This window comes from Trifolium pratense, unplaced genomic scaffold, assembly GCF_020283565.1.
Source record: "Trifolium pratense cultivar HEN17-A07 unplaced genomic scaffold, ARS_RC_1.1 scaffold_68, whole genome shotgun sequence".
Classification (NCBI taxonomy): Eukaryota; Viridiplantae; Streptophyta; class Magnoliopsida; order Fabales; family Fabaceae; genus Trifolium; species Trifolium pratense.
In genome coordinates this window covers 38,415-55,736 of record NW_025721051.1, presented here as the reverse complement: position 1 = coordinate 55,736, position 17,322 = coordinate 38,415, and the positions used below count along the sequence as shown (strand labels likewise).

General features: G+C 36.2%; 1 protein-coding gene across 2 annotated transcripts in view; it reads right to left on the bottom strand.

The window, feature by feature from the left end:
- The window catches only part of LOC123901491 (nucleobase-ascorbate transporter 6-like), a 69,608-nt gene extending 63,845 nt beyond the window's left edge, over positions 1–5,763 (bottom strand). The window contains exons 1-3 of one of the 2 annotated variants that reach the window (XM_045951652.1): positions 5,242–5,763; positions 5,068–5,135; positions 3,554–3,786 (exon numbers count right to left, since the gene is read on the bottom strand). The gene's annotated coding sequence lies outside the window, so the exon portion shown is untranslated. Of the gene's footprint in view, positions 1–2,732; positions 2,806–3,553; positions 3,787–5,067; positions 5,136–5,241 lie in introns of those variants that run through there. The other variant, XM_045951650.1, reaches the window with a different exon arrangement.
- Positions 5,764–17,322: the final 11,559 nt, after the last annotated feature.

Below are 17,322 nucleotides of genomic sequence, written 5' to 3'. Positions count from 1 at the left end.
GAAAGAGAAGAGCAAGCTTGAGGAATCGTCGAGCTAAGGTACGAGAGTTAGATTACATATTCGTGAGTGATTCGAAAGAGGGGAGGATGTCGATTCCTCCATTCCCAAACTCTTTCCACTCTATTTTCTTGTGGGTTTTGTGGGTGATTTTCTTAATGGAAAATGGATTCTTTTGATCCTAACATGTGTAGTGAACTCATGGTAGATGAAGTAAACAACTTTGGGGAGTTGAAAATGGGAATATGTAGATGTTTGATCAATGATTTGCATGTTTATGCAACTTTGCTTATTTTGCAAGAAATTGGCATGATTTTGATTGTTTGATGTATTTGGATGTTTGGAAGGGATGATTAATGTTCCTTGATACCATATATGCTTGAATTAGCTGTTTATAAGAATTTATAACATGTCTAGATGAATTTTTGAGTTGATTTAAGGTTAAACCGCCTTAGATAACTCAAGAACAGATATTCTGTTCTGGTGTGGTTCGCTAAGCGACCAGGAGTTCGCTGTAGCGAACAGGTTCGCTGAAGCTCGCCAAAGCTCGCCATGAGCAGGTGACTTCCTGGTGAGGTTCGCCAAGTCTCGCTAAGGCTTCGCTTAGCGAAGGCCTCTGTGACAGCAAATTTTGTTAATGTTTGTAAGTGTAATTAGGCACTTGTAACATGGTTTAAGGGTATCCTTACATGATTGTTGATACATGTTGATACTGTTAATACTTATTGTTAATCGTTATATGATCGATAAACGTGTGTGCAATAAGTTGTAGCTTAAAGTGAGCAATGTATATGTTTTAGCATTAATTTGCAATGATAAGAGAATGATGTATGTTTTATGACATAAGTGTAAATGAAACCTTGTGTGTATAAAAATGGTTATGCAGATAATTATCATGTGAATAATTATGATTCGAGTGATAGGATATTGTGTTATCCTAATGTGTTAGATGTTGGAATTGTGTTTCCGCATCAGTGAATGAATAGCTTCGAGCTAGATAGCGTCATGTATTTGATGTGTTTAAAAGTAATCATGCATTCATGAATAAATTGTGATATTGGAATCATGTGTATTCCAATAGAGTAAATGGACTATGTTTTCCAAAAGTGGCCGAAGATGGGATTATGTTATCCGAAATCTAGAGCCCATATCCAAACATGATATAAAACTGTGTGACTCCTCTTTGTGAGTGAGATGGTTGATGATAACCGAGATCCGACATGATTTTAAACTGTATTGATGATGATCCTGCATGATCTAAAACTGACACCATCCAGCAACGATGTAAAACTGAATGAGATGGTCTAAGTTGGCCAGCATCCTGCATGATGTAAAACTGATGTAGAGTCCGTGCATGACTATAATCTGAACAGTCCGTGCATGACTATAATCTGAACAGTCCGTACATGACTATAATCTGAACAGTCCGTCATGACTGAAATCTGAACAATGTAAATGGGTACCACATGCATTAGTCGTGTCTAGGGATGACATGACATTGGATAATTGACATTAGATGCATTAGGGTAAATGCACATGTATTTGATCATTGTTATGTGACATTATCTGATTGGATTGTAATGTGTTTTCCGTATGTGTTAAGCTTTGGTATTTACTAATTGTTTAATACTGTGATTGTTGCCATGTCTTGGTATATGAGTAGAGTCCGTCATGACTATAAAATGAACAAATGTAGAGTCCGTCATGACAATAAAATGAACAAGTGTAGAGTCCGTCATGACTATAAAATGTACACTTTGGTAGTGTCCGAGAAGACGTGAAACTATATGATTGGTGTGTTTGTAAATGGATGATTAATTGGTAGTCGTATTTGACGATGTATGTGCGTGAGTTAGAAATGTATGATAGCGTGTGGAGTGTGTAGTATACTACTCACACTTATATTTATGTTTATGTTTTCTAACTCTCTGCTTTGTGTTAATTGCTGGACCTTTGGGGGTCCAGGTTGACAGGTTATGTGTTAGCCTCGTCCGAGTGCAATGGTGAAGCTCTGCTCTGATTGAGACACGGGAAAAAGGGGTTTTTATATGTATATGCATGTAGTCCTCTTAGTATACTCTGTTGGTCTTAAGCTTTCATTTGAAAAGTATCCGTTTTGTATAACTAATAACGCATCGTTCGATGCGAGGTTTTGGTTTTAGTTCATTCGAATATTTTACTAGATAAATGTATTTAGTATTATCTTTGAATGAAGTTTGTGATATTCAAACCAGCGCTTTATAATCATATTTTCAATTTTCCGCTGCGTATTTTCGAAAAAGATTTTATAAAGGCAGAGTTAATTAAATAACGGGTTTGGGTGTTACAGAAATCAGTGAATATACTTAATATGTTAGCGGCCAACACTCGGTGGGATTTAGTCCCACATCGGATAGATAGGATTCTTGAGAAGAGTTTATAAAGAGGAGGCAATCCTCACCTTACAAGCCGATTTAGTCCCACATCGGATAGATAGGATTCTTGAGAAGAGTTTATAAAGAGGAGGCAATCCTCACCTTACAAGCCGGTTTTGTAAGGATGAGTTAGGCTTCGATATTTGTTACATAATATACCTTACACATTGATATAAGTGAAATTAGTGAACTTCACACAATCTATGTTATATAAATAACTAACAGTACATTTTCTTGAAAGAAAGATACGCAAATATCAATTCAGAATTACAGATCTACTGCAAAAAAGTGAAAATTTAGGTCATTCATAGAGTTCAATACCTTCACATCAACATAAATGTTTTCCAACATCTGGTGACTTTAATAGTGGATGAGAACTCAGAGTAACAAGTTCCTACAATTCCACATCAAGATAGTAATAAGTATATAACAACAACACACAATTAAACATGGATTTAAACAAAAAGCAATAAAATAATAACCTTGACAATTCAAATTGAGAGTGAAGCGAATCCACACTACTACGTTGTTGTTTAATGGTTTGATCATAAGTTCCTTAAATAGCAATTACATTGACGGTTATGCATTATAGCACATCACATACATAATATATATGGAAGAATTGTGAAACAAATATTAGTCTCGTTTTATTTTTTGAATTCGAGAGAATGGGAAAGGGAGGAAAATAAATCAGATCCTGGATTTGTTTTACCAATTATTATAAATAAATAATAATATCATTACAAGTAATACACAAGTGGAAACTGACTGAGCTTCAAAGAATAAAAATAACCTGAACTCCAGGTTGTGTCTCATGCATAAACTCGAACAGCTTGTTAACAACAGTTTTAAGAAACTTCCAGTGAGCAAAACGTACCTACAAACCGAAGCAACTTATTATTATATCCAAGAAAATAGCAATACAAAAACACTAAAAAAAAAATTCACATGTAAACACTTCTTACATGATATTACTTGCAATAACTGCTTTGTTATCTTTTCCCTTTGTGATTTTTTAAAACGAAAAATGAGATTAAGAAAAAAATTATGTCGGGAAAGTACTACTTAAAAGCTTTAAATTTTAGGTCTGGTGGTAATATCAATGTGGCTATCACAATTTAAAGCACAGGAAAAGAACATACTAGACAAAACCTGTCGCTGTCGACTTTGAATGAACTTCTTATCCATATCCATAGACAATGCAGCTACACCTTTGCTCATATGTCCAAGTGAACTACTTGCATTACTAAATATATCAACCCCTGAGAGTAGCTGAAGCGGTTGGCCTAGAAGATCTTTCCGGATATTTGAGATAGCCATGCTAATCATAGAAGTTTACCTCATATTTATGTTTTCGTTGAACCTCTGGTTTATCCTGACATGGATCAGAAGTATGCATTTATCATTAGCACCACGAAATTCTCCAAATCCTAAAACCAAGTAAACTTAAGGCATAACATCTCATTTGTCAGAAAAAGGCTTCAAAACTTATCATGCAAAGATTTTCAGCATTTATAGATATATATCTCCAGAAAAGAAAGGTTTCACAAATTGAGATTATTGCATAAAAATAGTCTAACATTGTAAAGCCAAGCCTTTAATAGAGTCCCGTGATAGCTCCTGTAAGTGAGACATTTAGTCACATGTCTATTGAACAAAACCAGTTATAGCTTTGTAAGAGTGAGAAACCAAGTCTATTGTAATGGTCTACTCGATTTCAGACATCCCGAAGTGTTGGGCAATACGGATCTAACAGATTTGCCAGAACTACAAATAACTAGGAGCCTGTTTGATTGGGTTTTAGTTTTCAGTTTTTAAATACAATTTTATAAATCACAATTTTTAAAAACTGAATTTGAGAAGAAAATAAAATAAAAACTTGTCTGGTGACTCTAATTTTAAAACTGTTTTCAAGATGCTAAAATAAATAAACCTGTTTGAAATGAAATTTTGTTTCATCTAATTATAATGTAGTTTTTAAGTTATGGGTCTTGCTAACGAGTGTCCACCTTAAATAGAAAGTTTTTATGAAATTTTTATGAAATTATGTGAAGTCAATGCATTGAAAATTGAAATGTTTAACTTTTTGAATAAATAATTTCTTTAAATGAGGGTGTTTCCTGGTGTTTTTAAAAAGCGAAATTGACCACAGAACCAACTATTAGCTGTTCTAGTTTTTTTTTTTTAAATAAAAACTATTTTCAAAAACAGTTTTGTAGAATTATCAAATCAAACAAGATTGGTAATTTTGTAATTTTTTAAACTAGAACTGTTTTACAAAACAGAATCAAACAGGCCCTAAATCTCTAATCGGATCCCATTTTGTATTCCACTTTCTCTGATAATAGAAATATTCAGTACATGAATTCTCTGAAAGTTTCTCGGGTTCAACTATTTTATCAATTTTTAACCTGCTCATTGCATTACATTCAGTGCTTCTCTTTCTGTCTCAGCATCTCTTGGATACATGAGATATTTTATGACCCTGTTATTCACTTGGAATTTTTTTAGCTATTAACAAAGCTTACATAACATGTTCATAGTTAGAAAACAAACATAAAAGGCTGAATAACTGACCTTCAGCAAGAAGCTACTTGAGATTTACAGAAGGGCCCTTAAAATAAGGTAACTTATAGAAAGAAATTAAAATACTTACCGGCATATTTTCCATGTTGCCTAATGCAGTCATTAAGGATGCCCAAAATCCAAGCACTCCCCTGGACACTGTAATTCCGAAATATTAAGGACACTGTAATTCAAGGTAATGTCATGCACTTTATAGAAGCCCAATGCAGATAATTATGCATATCCAAGCAAGAGTCTTGCTTACCCAATTTGAATGATTGGATCAACTGATGCAGCAGTTGTTTGAGATTCAGAGTCTACTGATCTTCACCTGCTGGATCATTTCATGAAGGCGCCAAATAATAGGTTCATGGATGTTTATCAAAAAGGAAGCCGAACTTTCCGGCCCCTGCTTACCATAACACGTCATAAAAAGTCAAAATCTTTACTATTCATAAACAAGTTTAGAATTAACATATCTCACATGAAGTCCAATATATGGATAGACACAAAGATCTAATGATCCATTTGACTGCATTGTAATGGAAAATTTCTGACACAACTCTCTGAGGTCTGAATAGAACTGGCATTGGAGTTAATGGCAGTTGGTTGTCCACTTGTAGCCCACACATTCTGAGTTTGAATCTGGAACACAGGAGATATTGTATTTTCAAAATCAAAATTCGTAAATAATGCGATAACCAGACAAAAATGTCTTATAAAATTATTTTAAAATTTCTGGAAAATGGCCGAGTTATACCAGTCAACAAGATATTAGGTTTGCACTGTACTTTTGTAACGACCCATTTTTCGTATTCGTATATTTTATTAAATGTTATTTTATTTATTAATTGGCTTTTATTATTTTAGTGAGCGGCGAATAATTATTTAGCCGAACGTAAGTTATTAGGCGCGAGAACCTTGTTTTGGGCTTTAATGGGCGTGAGAGGCATGGGCCTAAGCCATTTGGGCTTGGTTCATGACAAATGAGAAGTAGTATAAGTAGCAAGTCAAACATATGAATAGTATCATAAATTCATTTCTTTGAGTTTGAGTGAGTAGAAGCAAGATAGAGCAAGAGCTAGGGTTTTGGCTAAGAGAAAGCTTGAGCAAGAGAAGGCTTGGATCATCATCTTTGTTTAAGGTAAGAGATTAGAATTCATGATTCTTGAGTGACAAGGAGGGGGGAGATTGTCTATGTCTCCGTTCCCGAACTCTCCCACTCAATTTCTTTTAGACTTTTGATAAGCTTTTGTATGTGAGTGTGATGTTCTTCATCATCACTTTGTATGTGTTAATCACTAGCTTGATTCCATGATAAATATGTATGTGTTGGGATCATTTTTGTTAAGTTTATGAAAGTTACTTAAAACCCAAGAAATTGGCTTGATTTTGATTATTTGAGGTATTTGGATGTTTGGAAGGGATGATTAATGTTCCTTGATACCATATATGTTTGGAATGACTGTTTATATGAATTTATAACATGTTTAGATGAATTTTTGAGTTGATTTGAGGTTAAACCGCCTTAGATAACTCAAGAACAGATTTTTCTTTCTGGTGTAGTTCGCTGAGCGAACAGGAGTTCGCTACAGCGAATAAGTTCGCCACCAGCTCGCTACCTGTTCGCCATGTACCTGTAATCCTCTGATGTAGTTCGCTACAGCGAACTAAGCTTCGCTTAGCGAATAAGTTCGCTACCTGTTCGCTACGGATTCGCTTAGCGAACAGTACTGAACCTGCAATTTTTGATAAGTGTTCATAAGTGTAACTAGGCACTTGTAACATGGTTTAAGAGTATCCTTACATGATTGTTGATACATGTTGATGCTGTTAATGCTTATTGTTAATCGTTAAATGATTGATAAACGTGTATGCAATAAGTTGTAGCTTAAAGTGAGCAATGTGATGTTTTGACATTAAATTATAATGTTAAGTGAATGTGTTAGGATTGTGTTCCCGCATTCATAATGAGTAGCTTCGAGCTAGAGAAATATCATATTGATGATATGTGTAAACATACATGCATTCATGTATATATATGTTGAATTGGAAACTAGGGTTCCAATAGATTTAAATGGATTTTTGAGTCCATAAGGAAGCCGAGGATCGGATTAGATGAATCCATAAGATCTAGAGCTGCTATCCAGCAGGATATAAAACTGTTTAACTTATCCATGAGGGATATGAAGGTTTGGTAAGTTCCGAACAATCCGGCAAGATGTAAAACTGTTTAACTTATCCATGAGGGGTAAAAGGCAATTGGTACCACATGCATTAGTTGTGTCTAGGGATGGCATGACATAGAATGATTGGCATTAGGTACATTAGGGTAAATGCGCATATATTTGATAAATGGTATGTGACATTATCTGATTGAACTGTGCTAAACTTTATTAATTGATAACTGTTTGGTGCGATGTTTTGACGTGAGTTAGAATATGTATGATGTAGTTTGAAAGTGTAAGACCTTTCTTATACTCGTATGATATGCGGTTATGTTTTCTAACTCTCTGCTTTGTGTTATTTGCTGGACCTTTGGGGGTTCAGATATTCAGGCTGAGGACGGTGCCGACGTTTAGACTGCGGTTTTAGCGTGGTGTTGAAGTACTTTTTGGTGAGGAGACTTAGAATAGATTACTCCTCTTAGTACTAGCTTTGACTAGAGTTGTAAATAGTAAATGCTCTGGTAATGTAACATCGAGTCGGGGATTACGCTTGGATTTCATCGTATATCGGTGTTACCTTTTTGATATGCTAGTTATTGTATAAGTGACATCCTTAGGGATGAATATGGCTTATGTATATATATATGTATATATATGCATGCTTGGTTTGATTGGAATCCGCTGTTGCTTTTCATGTTAAATTTCATGATGCTCTGTGTGTATGCTTGTGTTTTAATTACCGCGTGGCAGTCTGCCTTTACACTTGTTGAAAAGTTTTTAAAATTACGTTTTTAAGGGTAGTATGGGTTAGGGTGTTACAATAGTGGTATCAGAGCAGGTCGGTTCGTGTGAACCAATTAGGACTTTTCTTTTCCCCGTATGAGCATGTGTAGGGAACACTGTTAGTACTTTCTAACGTCTAGTTGTGATTCGTTCAGGAATCATGGCTGCTGCGAGAACGAATGCCCAGATTGCGGAGGCTTTGGCCGCACTCACCAACATTGTGGTTAGAGATCATCAACCTGGAAGAGAGGTAGAGATGAGGTTGGAAAGGTTCATGAAGCAGAAACCGCCAACATTTACCGGAGGTTACAACTCGGATGGAGCTCACAAGTGGCTGGAGGAACTTGAAATAATTTTTGAAGCAATGGATTGTTCCGAGGAAGGGAAGACAACCTGTAAGTATGCGAACAAACGAAATGTAATGCATGTACTTGACTCGATGTCTTGTGTACATGGATGTTTCATTGTCTTACATATAGTTTAGTTATAAATATATGTATAGACATGTGGTAGTAATTATGTATGCTAGTTGTTACGTAGGTTGTTACATTAGCATAGATGGGAATAGTGTGTTTATGTATTTTGTAGTGGTGTGTATGTCAAGAGGACTGCACCGGGGTTTTGAGTAGATGCTTAGATATCTTACCTTATGTTTACCCTTTGCATACGACATGCATGTGAATGCTGTCGGTATTAGATTTCTCTTGGGAGGAATAAATTTGGAATCGATAGGACGGTTAGGTGCTTACACCGGATGTTCTAGTGGAAGTGTAAAGGTGGGTTTGAGATAAGTGGGGGAGAAGATTTTGTCTCTCCAAGATGTTTCGAACGCGAGAAGTAAGGACGAATAGAGATGTTCTTGAAGTGGATTGTTTAAGATTGAGTAGCATTGTTCGAAGTGGAGTTCTTATTTGGAGAATACTTTGGAGGAAGTATCAGATGATCATTTCGGAGTGAGTCGGAATGAAGTTGTTTAGCCGTAGGGAGAATGTGGCCATTGGGGAACGATGGAGCAGATTGAATGTTAAGTGAACACCGTTGCTGGGAAACGGAGAAGACGTGTGCGTCAAGGGTAAGAAAACCTAGTGATGATCATACGACGAGTATGCGAATGATGGATACCTTGAGGGTTAAGTTAAGTGGGAGATTGATGTTAAGGATTGAAGGTGTGGTTAGGGAACTGAAAACCCGATTACAATAAGTGGGACTGGTGGTGTTTCTAGCGGAACTCGTAGCAAGAATGTTCCATTGTTTGGTTGTCTTTCACTTGATGGTTCATCCTCAAAGAGGAGGAAGAGTGATAAAGATGGAAGCTTTGTTGATGAAAAGTTTTCAGAGGAATCTGATGAGAGTTGTGTTGGAATCAACAAGACGGAGATCATGGTTGTTTGGAAATCAACTTTTGATAGTAGCTGAGATTTAAATACAGAATTACTAGGTGATCAAGAAAAGCCTAGGAAGGGTTTATAAAGGTTGAGTATGTTTGAACCGAGTAGTCATTTCTTGAAAGGATTTGAGAAGCTAAGTGCGAAGTGTTACCTTTGGATGTTTGGGGATAAGAAAGTTAGCCTTTGGAAACGTGTCGAGCACGAGTATTAGAGAGACGTAAGAAAGTGACTTATGTCAAGTAAGAATTTGCGGAAAAGACTATCTCACACATAAGTGATTGTTGTGTTTGGAAAATGTGTGTTGAGAATTTGGAAGTGATGCTTGGAGTAAGTATCAGAGATGTTTTGTAGCAATTGGAAACTAAGTGATGTTGGGAACATCGTATAGGTTGGAGTAGTATAGTAATACTATGTGGTAAGGAAATAAAATATTTTGGATATTTTCATCATGGACGATGAAATGATAGTTAGTCGACGAGTGACTTAAGGTAATATTTTGGATAAGAATATTTCGACGGAAATGATATCGGGAAGGTCATGTTAAGGGAGTCAGAAATTGGATAAGAGATTATTTGGAAAATAAAACAGTTAGGTTGAATGTTCGACGCAATGATTTGGGGAATTGCAAGGAAAAAGGAATTTGACGGTTGGAGATAATATATTTTTGGAATGTGTTAAGGACTTTGAGAAGTTGGACAACAAAGGAGTGTAGAAGTTGTGCTACCGAATGAATGGTTGGAGTGAGGTTCGACGCAGTTGAGAACTTATGGAATTTCAAAAGTTGTGGAGTATGTAGCAGAGGTGTCTTTTCGGAGTGCATTAGACGGAGTAGAATTTGTTTTTGGGGCGGTGCTGTGAGTACCGTAAGAGGTTAAGTTGAAAATTTTAAGTAGTTTGATGAGAATGGTTTATGCCATCATCACGATTGTTGACTATCTACCGACAAATCGAGGGATTAGCTATCCTTGATCTATTGTTGGTAGTAAACTTCATTGTGTAGATTGGAATAAACTGATTTTGTCAGACTTGGTTTGTTTGGAATTTGAATGATTGTTGGTGTGAATCCAGAATAAGTGTTATTTTGACCGGAGAAGGTATAAGGGAATACCGAGGGAAGTAAAATGATTCGGAAAAGTGACATATAGGATTGCTTTGCCGCCATCATGGGCGAATTTGCATGAAGTGTTTTGTATGTTTTGGTTAAAGTAGTATGAGGAAACCCATTGGTTAGAGTGTAAGTTGGAATTAGAAAGTCGGATGAGAGAGTTCATCCGAGGTTGTTCTTAGTCGAGCCATTTTCGAGGGCGAAAATATTTTTTAAGTGGGGGAGAATTGTAACGACCCAAAATTTAGTATTCGTTATTTAATTATTTTATTACGCGAGGGCGTGATTTATAATTAGATGATTAAGCGGCGAATAATCATTTAGCGAGAACGTAAGTTAATGAGCGAGAAGTTATGTTGATTGGGCCTTGGGGCGTGTAAGTGGTTATTGGGCTTAGCCAATTGGGCTTTTATCCATGAGAATAGAGAGAGCTATAAGTAGCAAGTCAAACCAATGAATAGTCTCATAAGTTGCAATCCATGAGAAGTTGAAGAGCTTAGCTAGGGCAAGGAGCTCATGAGGGAGAGGGAGAGCTTGTGGGAGAGAAAGAGAAGAGCAAGCTTGTGGATTCGTCGAGCTAAGGTACGAGAGTTAGATTACATATTCGTGAGTGATTCGAAAGAGGGGAGGATGTCGATTCCTCCATCGTGGAAGGGATGATTAATGTTCCTTGATACCATATATGCTTGAATTAGCTGTTTATAAGAATTTATAACATGTCTAGATGAATTTTTGAGTTGATTTGAGGTTAAACCGCCTTAGATAACTCAAGAACAGATATTCTGTTCTGGTGTGGTTCGCTAAGCGACCAGGAGTTCGCTGTAGCGAACAGGTTCGCTGGATCTCGCCGAAGCTCGCTATGAGCAGGTGACTTCCTGATGAGGTTCGCCAAGTCTCGCTAAGGCTTCGCTTAGCGAAGGCCTCTGTGACAGCAATTTTTGTTGATGTTTGTAAGTGTAATTAGGCACTTGTAACATGGTTTAAGGGTATCCTTACATGTTTGTTGATACATGTTGATGCTGTTAATGCTTATTGTTAATCGTTAAATGATTGATAAACGTGTATGCAATAAGTTGTAGCTTAAAGTGAGCAATGTGATGTTTTGACATTAAATTGTAATGTTAAGTGAATGTGTTAGGATTGTGTTCCCGCATTCATAAAGAGTAGCTTCGAGCTAGAGAAATATCATATTGATGATATGTGTAAACATACATGCATTCATGTATATATATGTTGAATTGGAAACTAGGGTTCCAATAGATTTAAATGGATTTTTGAGTCCATAAGGAAGCCGAGGATCGGATTAGATGAATCCATAAGATCTAGAGCTGCTATCCAGCAGGATATAAAACTGTTTAACTTATCCATGAGGGATATGAAGGTTTGGTAAGTTCCGAACAATCCGGCAAGATGTAAAACTGTTTAACTTATCCATGAGGGGTAAAAGGCAATTGGTACCACATGCATTAGTCGTGTCTAGGGATGACATGACATTGGATAATTGGCATTAGATGCATTAGGGTAAATGCACATGTATTTGATAATTGTTATGTGACAATATCTGATTGGATTGTAATGTGTTTTCCGTATGTGTTAAGCTTTGGTATTTACTAATTGTTTAATACTGTGATTGTTGCCATGTCTTGGTATATGAGCAGAGTCCGTCATGACTATAAAATGAACACTTTGGTAGTGTCCGAGAAGACGTGAAACTATATGATTGGTGTGTTTGTAAATGAATGATTAATTGGTAGTCGCATTTGACGATGTATGTGCGTGAGTTAGAAATGTATGATAGAGTGTGAAGTGTGTAGTATACTACTCACACTTATATTTATGTTTATGTTTTCTAACTCTCTGCTTTGTGTTAATTGCTGGACCTTTGGGGGTCCAGGTTGACAGGTTATGTGTTAGCCTCGTCCGAGTGCAATGGTGAAGCTCTGCTCTGATTGAGACACGGGAAAAAGGGGTTTTTATATGTATATGCATGTAGTCCTCTTAGTATACTCTGTTGGTCTTAAGCTTTCATTTGAAAAGTATCCGTTTTGTATAACTAATAACGCATCGTTCGATGCGAGGTTTTGTTTTTAGTTCATTCGAATATTTTACTAGATAAATGTATTAGTATTATCTTTGAATGAAGTTTGTGATATTCAAACCAGCGCTTTATAAATCAGATTTTCAATTTTTCCGCTGCGTATATTCGAAAAAGATTTTATAAAGGCAGAGTTAATTAAATAACGGGTTTGGGTGTTACAAAGTGGTATCAGAGCAGTTGTCTTCGGACTGTGAGGTTATGTGTCAATCAGAGCCGTTCTGTGCAGTCAGATCGAGTGAGCGTGTGTGCCAGTTGTGTCTGTCTTTTCTTGTTGTGTGTACTTGATGCGATTGATACTTATCATTGTTATAAGTTATCAAGTCAAGTAGTGGTTGAGTATTTTTATGCTTAAAGTTTTAAAAAAATTTGTGTGGTTTGAACTTTTGGTTTGTAGATGCTTATTGCTAATAGTTGATGATCCGACATGATGTAAAACTGTATTGTTAATGATCCAGCATGATGTAAAACTGCATGTGATGAAGATTTTGTTGAAAACATAAGATTATTTTCTTTTGAGTAAGTGAAAATGAATTTTCTCACTAGAGTGAGAAAGGAGTAGGATGTAAGTAGATCCTAATGTGTGTTGTTATATGTTTGTTTATAACATGTGGTAGATTGATTACTAGTACTTAGTGTGGTTCTTTAATTGAACTATGTGAATGTATTCTTGTAACGACCCAATTTTCATATTATTATTTTTATGTGTTAAAATATTTTATTTAACGTGGCATTTTAATTAAGTTAATAACTTGAGTTATTTATCGAATACTTTAGTTATTAAGCGAGTAGTGAGAGTTAGTGTGTTATTGGGCCAAGCCAATTGGGCTTGAGGCCCAATGGGCCTTGTGTGAGGTGAGGGTGGCGCCATATGGCATGAAGCAAGGGAGAGAACATTTCATTTCTCATGGTTCTTGTGTTCTTGAGAGGAGAAGAGGAGAGCTTGGGAGCTAGGGCAAAGGGAGAGCTAGGGATTCGGGATCTTCGTCGTGTTTTCTTCGAATCCAGGTAAGAGAGTAGATTTCATATTCGTGGGTGACTCGAGGAAGGGGAGAATGTCGATTTCTCCTCACCCGAACTTCCTCCACCCCATTTTCGTTTTAGTTTGGAATGGATTTTCTTGATGGAAATCGTTTCTAAGGTTCTTAATATGTTTAACATGCTTTTAACATGATTAATGAACGAAAATAATGGTTAAAAACGAGTGTTCTAATGGATTAAACTCAAGAACTTTGTGTTCTGAGAGTTTTGATGAAAAAGTGTCAATCTTTACTTTTTCGATGTTTATGACGTAGATCTGAGAAATGAACTGTCCTTTTGTGTTTAGATATGCTTGTTGCACTTGAATATGAACTTATTTGGGGTTTATAACATGAAAAATGGCTTATGTGAGAGTCTTGAGAGTTTAGAGTTTGAAATGAGAAATGTAGAAAATTGTTATCTATGAGGTCTGAACCTTTACGTGCAATTTTGACCTCTTTTCGTTGTGAACTGGTTTTAGTGGCCAACATAAAAGTTGTAGCCCTGTTTGTTAGCTTTCCAACGAGTATATGTGCGTCTCCATTGGACTTTCGTAGCCCAAGTTATGATCGTTGCAATGAGAGGCTGTCCAGTAATTTCCGCCTGAAATGGCAGAGCAGTGAGCAGCCAGCCTTTCAGATGTTTTTCCGCCCCAGGCGTAAACATTTCCGCCTCAGGCGTAAAGTTCCGCCCAGGCGTAAATATTTCCGCCCCGGGCGTAAATACTGCAGTTTTCACCAATTTTTCATCTGCTGTCTTCCTTTGCATGTATTTTCGATCAGTGGCTGATTCTTACATGATTGTTGATGATTGTTGATGCTTGTTGATGCTTGTTGATGAAGAATGATGTGTTGATGAATTGTTGATTATATTTGTGAATTATAATTGTTGTTGATTGTTGATGATGTTTGTTTAAATATCAAAGAAGTATATTAAGGTGTTAATCAACTTAATAAAGAAGGATATTAGAGTATGTTATTCTAATAAAGAAGTATATCGAATTATGTTATTCGATAAAGACGGATATTAAGGTATTGATTATCTTAATAAAGACGGACGTTGGATAGTGTTCCACGTTATTGTTGACGGGCTATATGCCAAAATTGTTGATGAATATATTCATGAGTTTTGAGTGCATGCATCATGAATATTTAGGGATATTGGCTTGTCCAATATAGAAGGATATCGAACTATATTTGTTTGATAAAGACGGATATCGGAGGTGAAATACTCTGATAAAGACGATGGTACCACATGCATTAGAGGTGTCTAGAGGACATAACATGAATGTGAAGCATTAGATTGCATTAGGGATTATGTGTGCATTTTATTATAAATGATGTTTGACACATACTTGGTAAATGTTGATTGTTAATCCGTATGTGTTACGCAGAGTCCGTCATGACTATAAAATGAACAACGCAGGGTCCGTCATGACCATAATCTGAACAATGTATTTGTGGTGTTAGATTACATTAGGAACTTTATGTATATTCCTATTTGTAACTGAGTTATGTGCTATTTGTGGATGATTGATTATGTGATAAATGAAGTATATGCATGATATATGAATATGCATGAATGATGGTGATGTATATGTATAATGTATGATTATGCATGTTGTTATGAAGAAGTGTTTAAGTACCATTTACTTACACTTGTATATTTTGAGTATGTTGTCTAACTCTCTTTTATGTGTTATGTGCTGGACCGTTGGGGGTCCAGATTTTACAGGATTTTGTGGTATTCGATGTCGAGTCGTCGGTGAAGCTCCGCTCTGATTGTGACACGGGAAAGGGTTTTATATTGTATATAAAGTCTATTGTCTAGGTTGTTTTGTATAATCAATAAATACATTAGTTGATTTAACATTTGTATAAACAAGTATTTTTACTAATTAACTACATTAGTATTATTTTGATTGAAGAATGTAATACTCGAACCACAACTTTTATAATATCAAACATTACTTTCCGTTGCGTATTTTGAAAAAGATTTTTACTAAGGTAGAAATATATAAATAATGGGTTTGGGTGTTACAATTGGTATCAGAGCAGGTCGTCTTCGGACTGTGTGGGTTATGTGTCGATCAGAGCAGGTCTGTGCAGTCAGACCAAGTGAGTATTGTGTGTCAATCGTGTTGGTCTAACAATTTTGTGGTGTTTGTTTTGTGAAATCACTTATATTGTTCATTTAGGAACTATGAGTGATGTGAATTGGATTAAATTATTCGTTCTTTTTGTGAGTAATGGTGTGAGTGCTATACTTCTATGTTTATAATAGTTGTATATGCTTAGAGTTTAACCTTTGTGTAGTTTAAACTTGATTGATTAATGCTTATTTGCTAATTGTTGACGATCCGGCATGATGTAAAACTGCATGTGACGATCCGGCATGATATAAAACTGCATGTGGTGATGATTTGAAATAATTTTAAAAACTAATATTATTTCTTGAAGATTTTGGTGAAAATATAGAGTTATTTTCTTTTGAGTGAGTGAAAATTAATTTTTCAAAATGGTGAGAAGAGTAGGATATTAATGTGTCCTGATATGTGTTTGTTATATGTTTGTTTATAACATGTGCTAGATGATTACTAGGCATTTGAATTGCTATGCGTTTTATGAGTAAAACATGAAGATCTCATAATTCTATGTTGTAATTGTGATGCATGATTCTAATTGTGCTTTCAAGTCTATAATGATGTTATATGCTTGATGTTTTGGATTTTGTGGATTAGTGAGTCGAGAAAACGAGAGTTTAGTGAGCGTAAGTTCAAAACCGTAGCAGAGCACCCAGATTTTTGGATGTGCTCGCTAGGCGAAGAATGAACCTCGCTGAGTCTCGCTAAGTCTTGCTATATCCTGTGAATGTTTTTGACTTGTCTCGCCGGGAACTCGCTAGCTTTTGCTAAGCGAGGGAGCCAGACAAGAATTTTATTTTGTTGATGTCGTGTCCTAAGTTGATTGGATGTGAGTTTCTTGTCTTCTTGTGTTTGTTAGGACTAGAATAAATGTGAGTATGAATTATTGCTATGCAATGTTCATTTTTCTTGTGTTGTTTTGATTTCCTAACTTTGAGAAGTGAGGGAAGTATAGGTCACTTGAATGCTTGCATGAATTTGTGTTAGTGTTTAGGTATCGTGGGTTAGGTTTTGCCCCTGTATGCGACATGCGTGTAAACGATGTCGATACTAGTTTCTTCTTTTGGGAAGAATATGTTTAGAGACGATAGAACCGTTAGGTGTGAGCACCAGAAGTTCTAGTGGAAGAGTGTAGGTGGGTTTGAAATAAGTGGGGGAGAAGGTTATATCCCTCCGAGATGTTTCGATCGTGAGAAGATGAGATGAGTAGAGATGTTCTTGAAGCGGGATATTCAGGAATTGGCGACGTCGTTCGAAGTGGAATGAATGGGCGTAGCAAGTTGTGAGAAACTACTAGAAGAGAAGTTGTCGGACCAAGTGTTTCGTCACGGGCGTTAGTGAGATTGGTTAAGTGAGATGAAGAGAATTCGAGACGGTTGGAGATCGTGTGTTGCACTAAAAGTTTGAAGGCATAATTTTTGTGGACCAAGGTTGAAGTACCTGTTTGATCGGAAGGAGTCGAATATGAGGAAGAGGAAGTGATTAGGATTCTTGAGAGGTGATGATTTTGAAGTAAGTTGTCATCCAAGGGGATCGGATGTTGTACCGGATGTTGGAGTAAGAAGTTTTACGTGAGTCGTGCATATGGTAGTATGTTGAATTGGTTGAACAAGTCGGAGTTCTAAGTCTAGTGTGCGAGGTGAT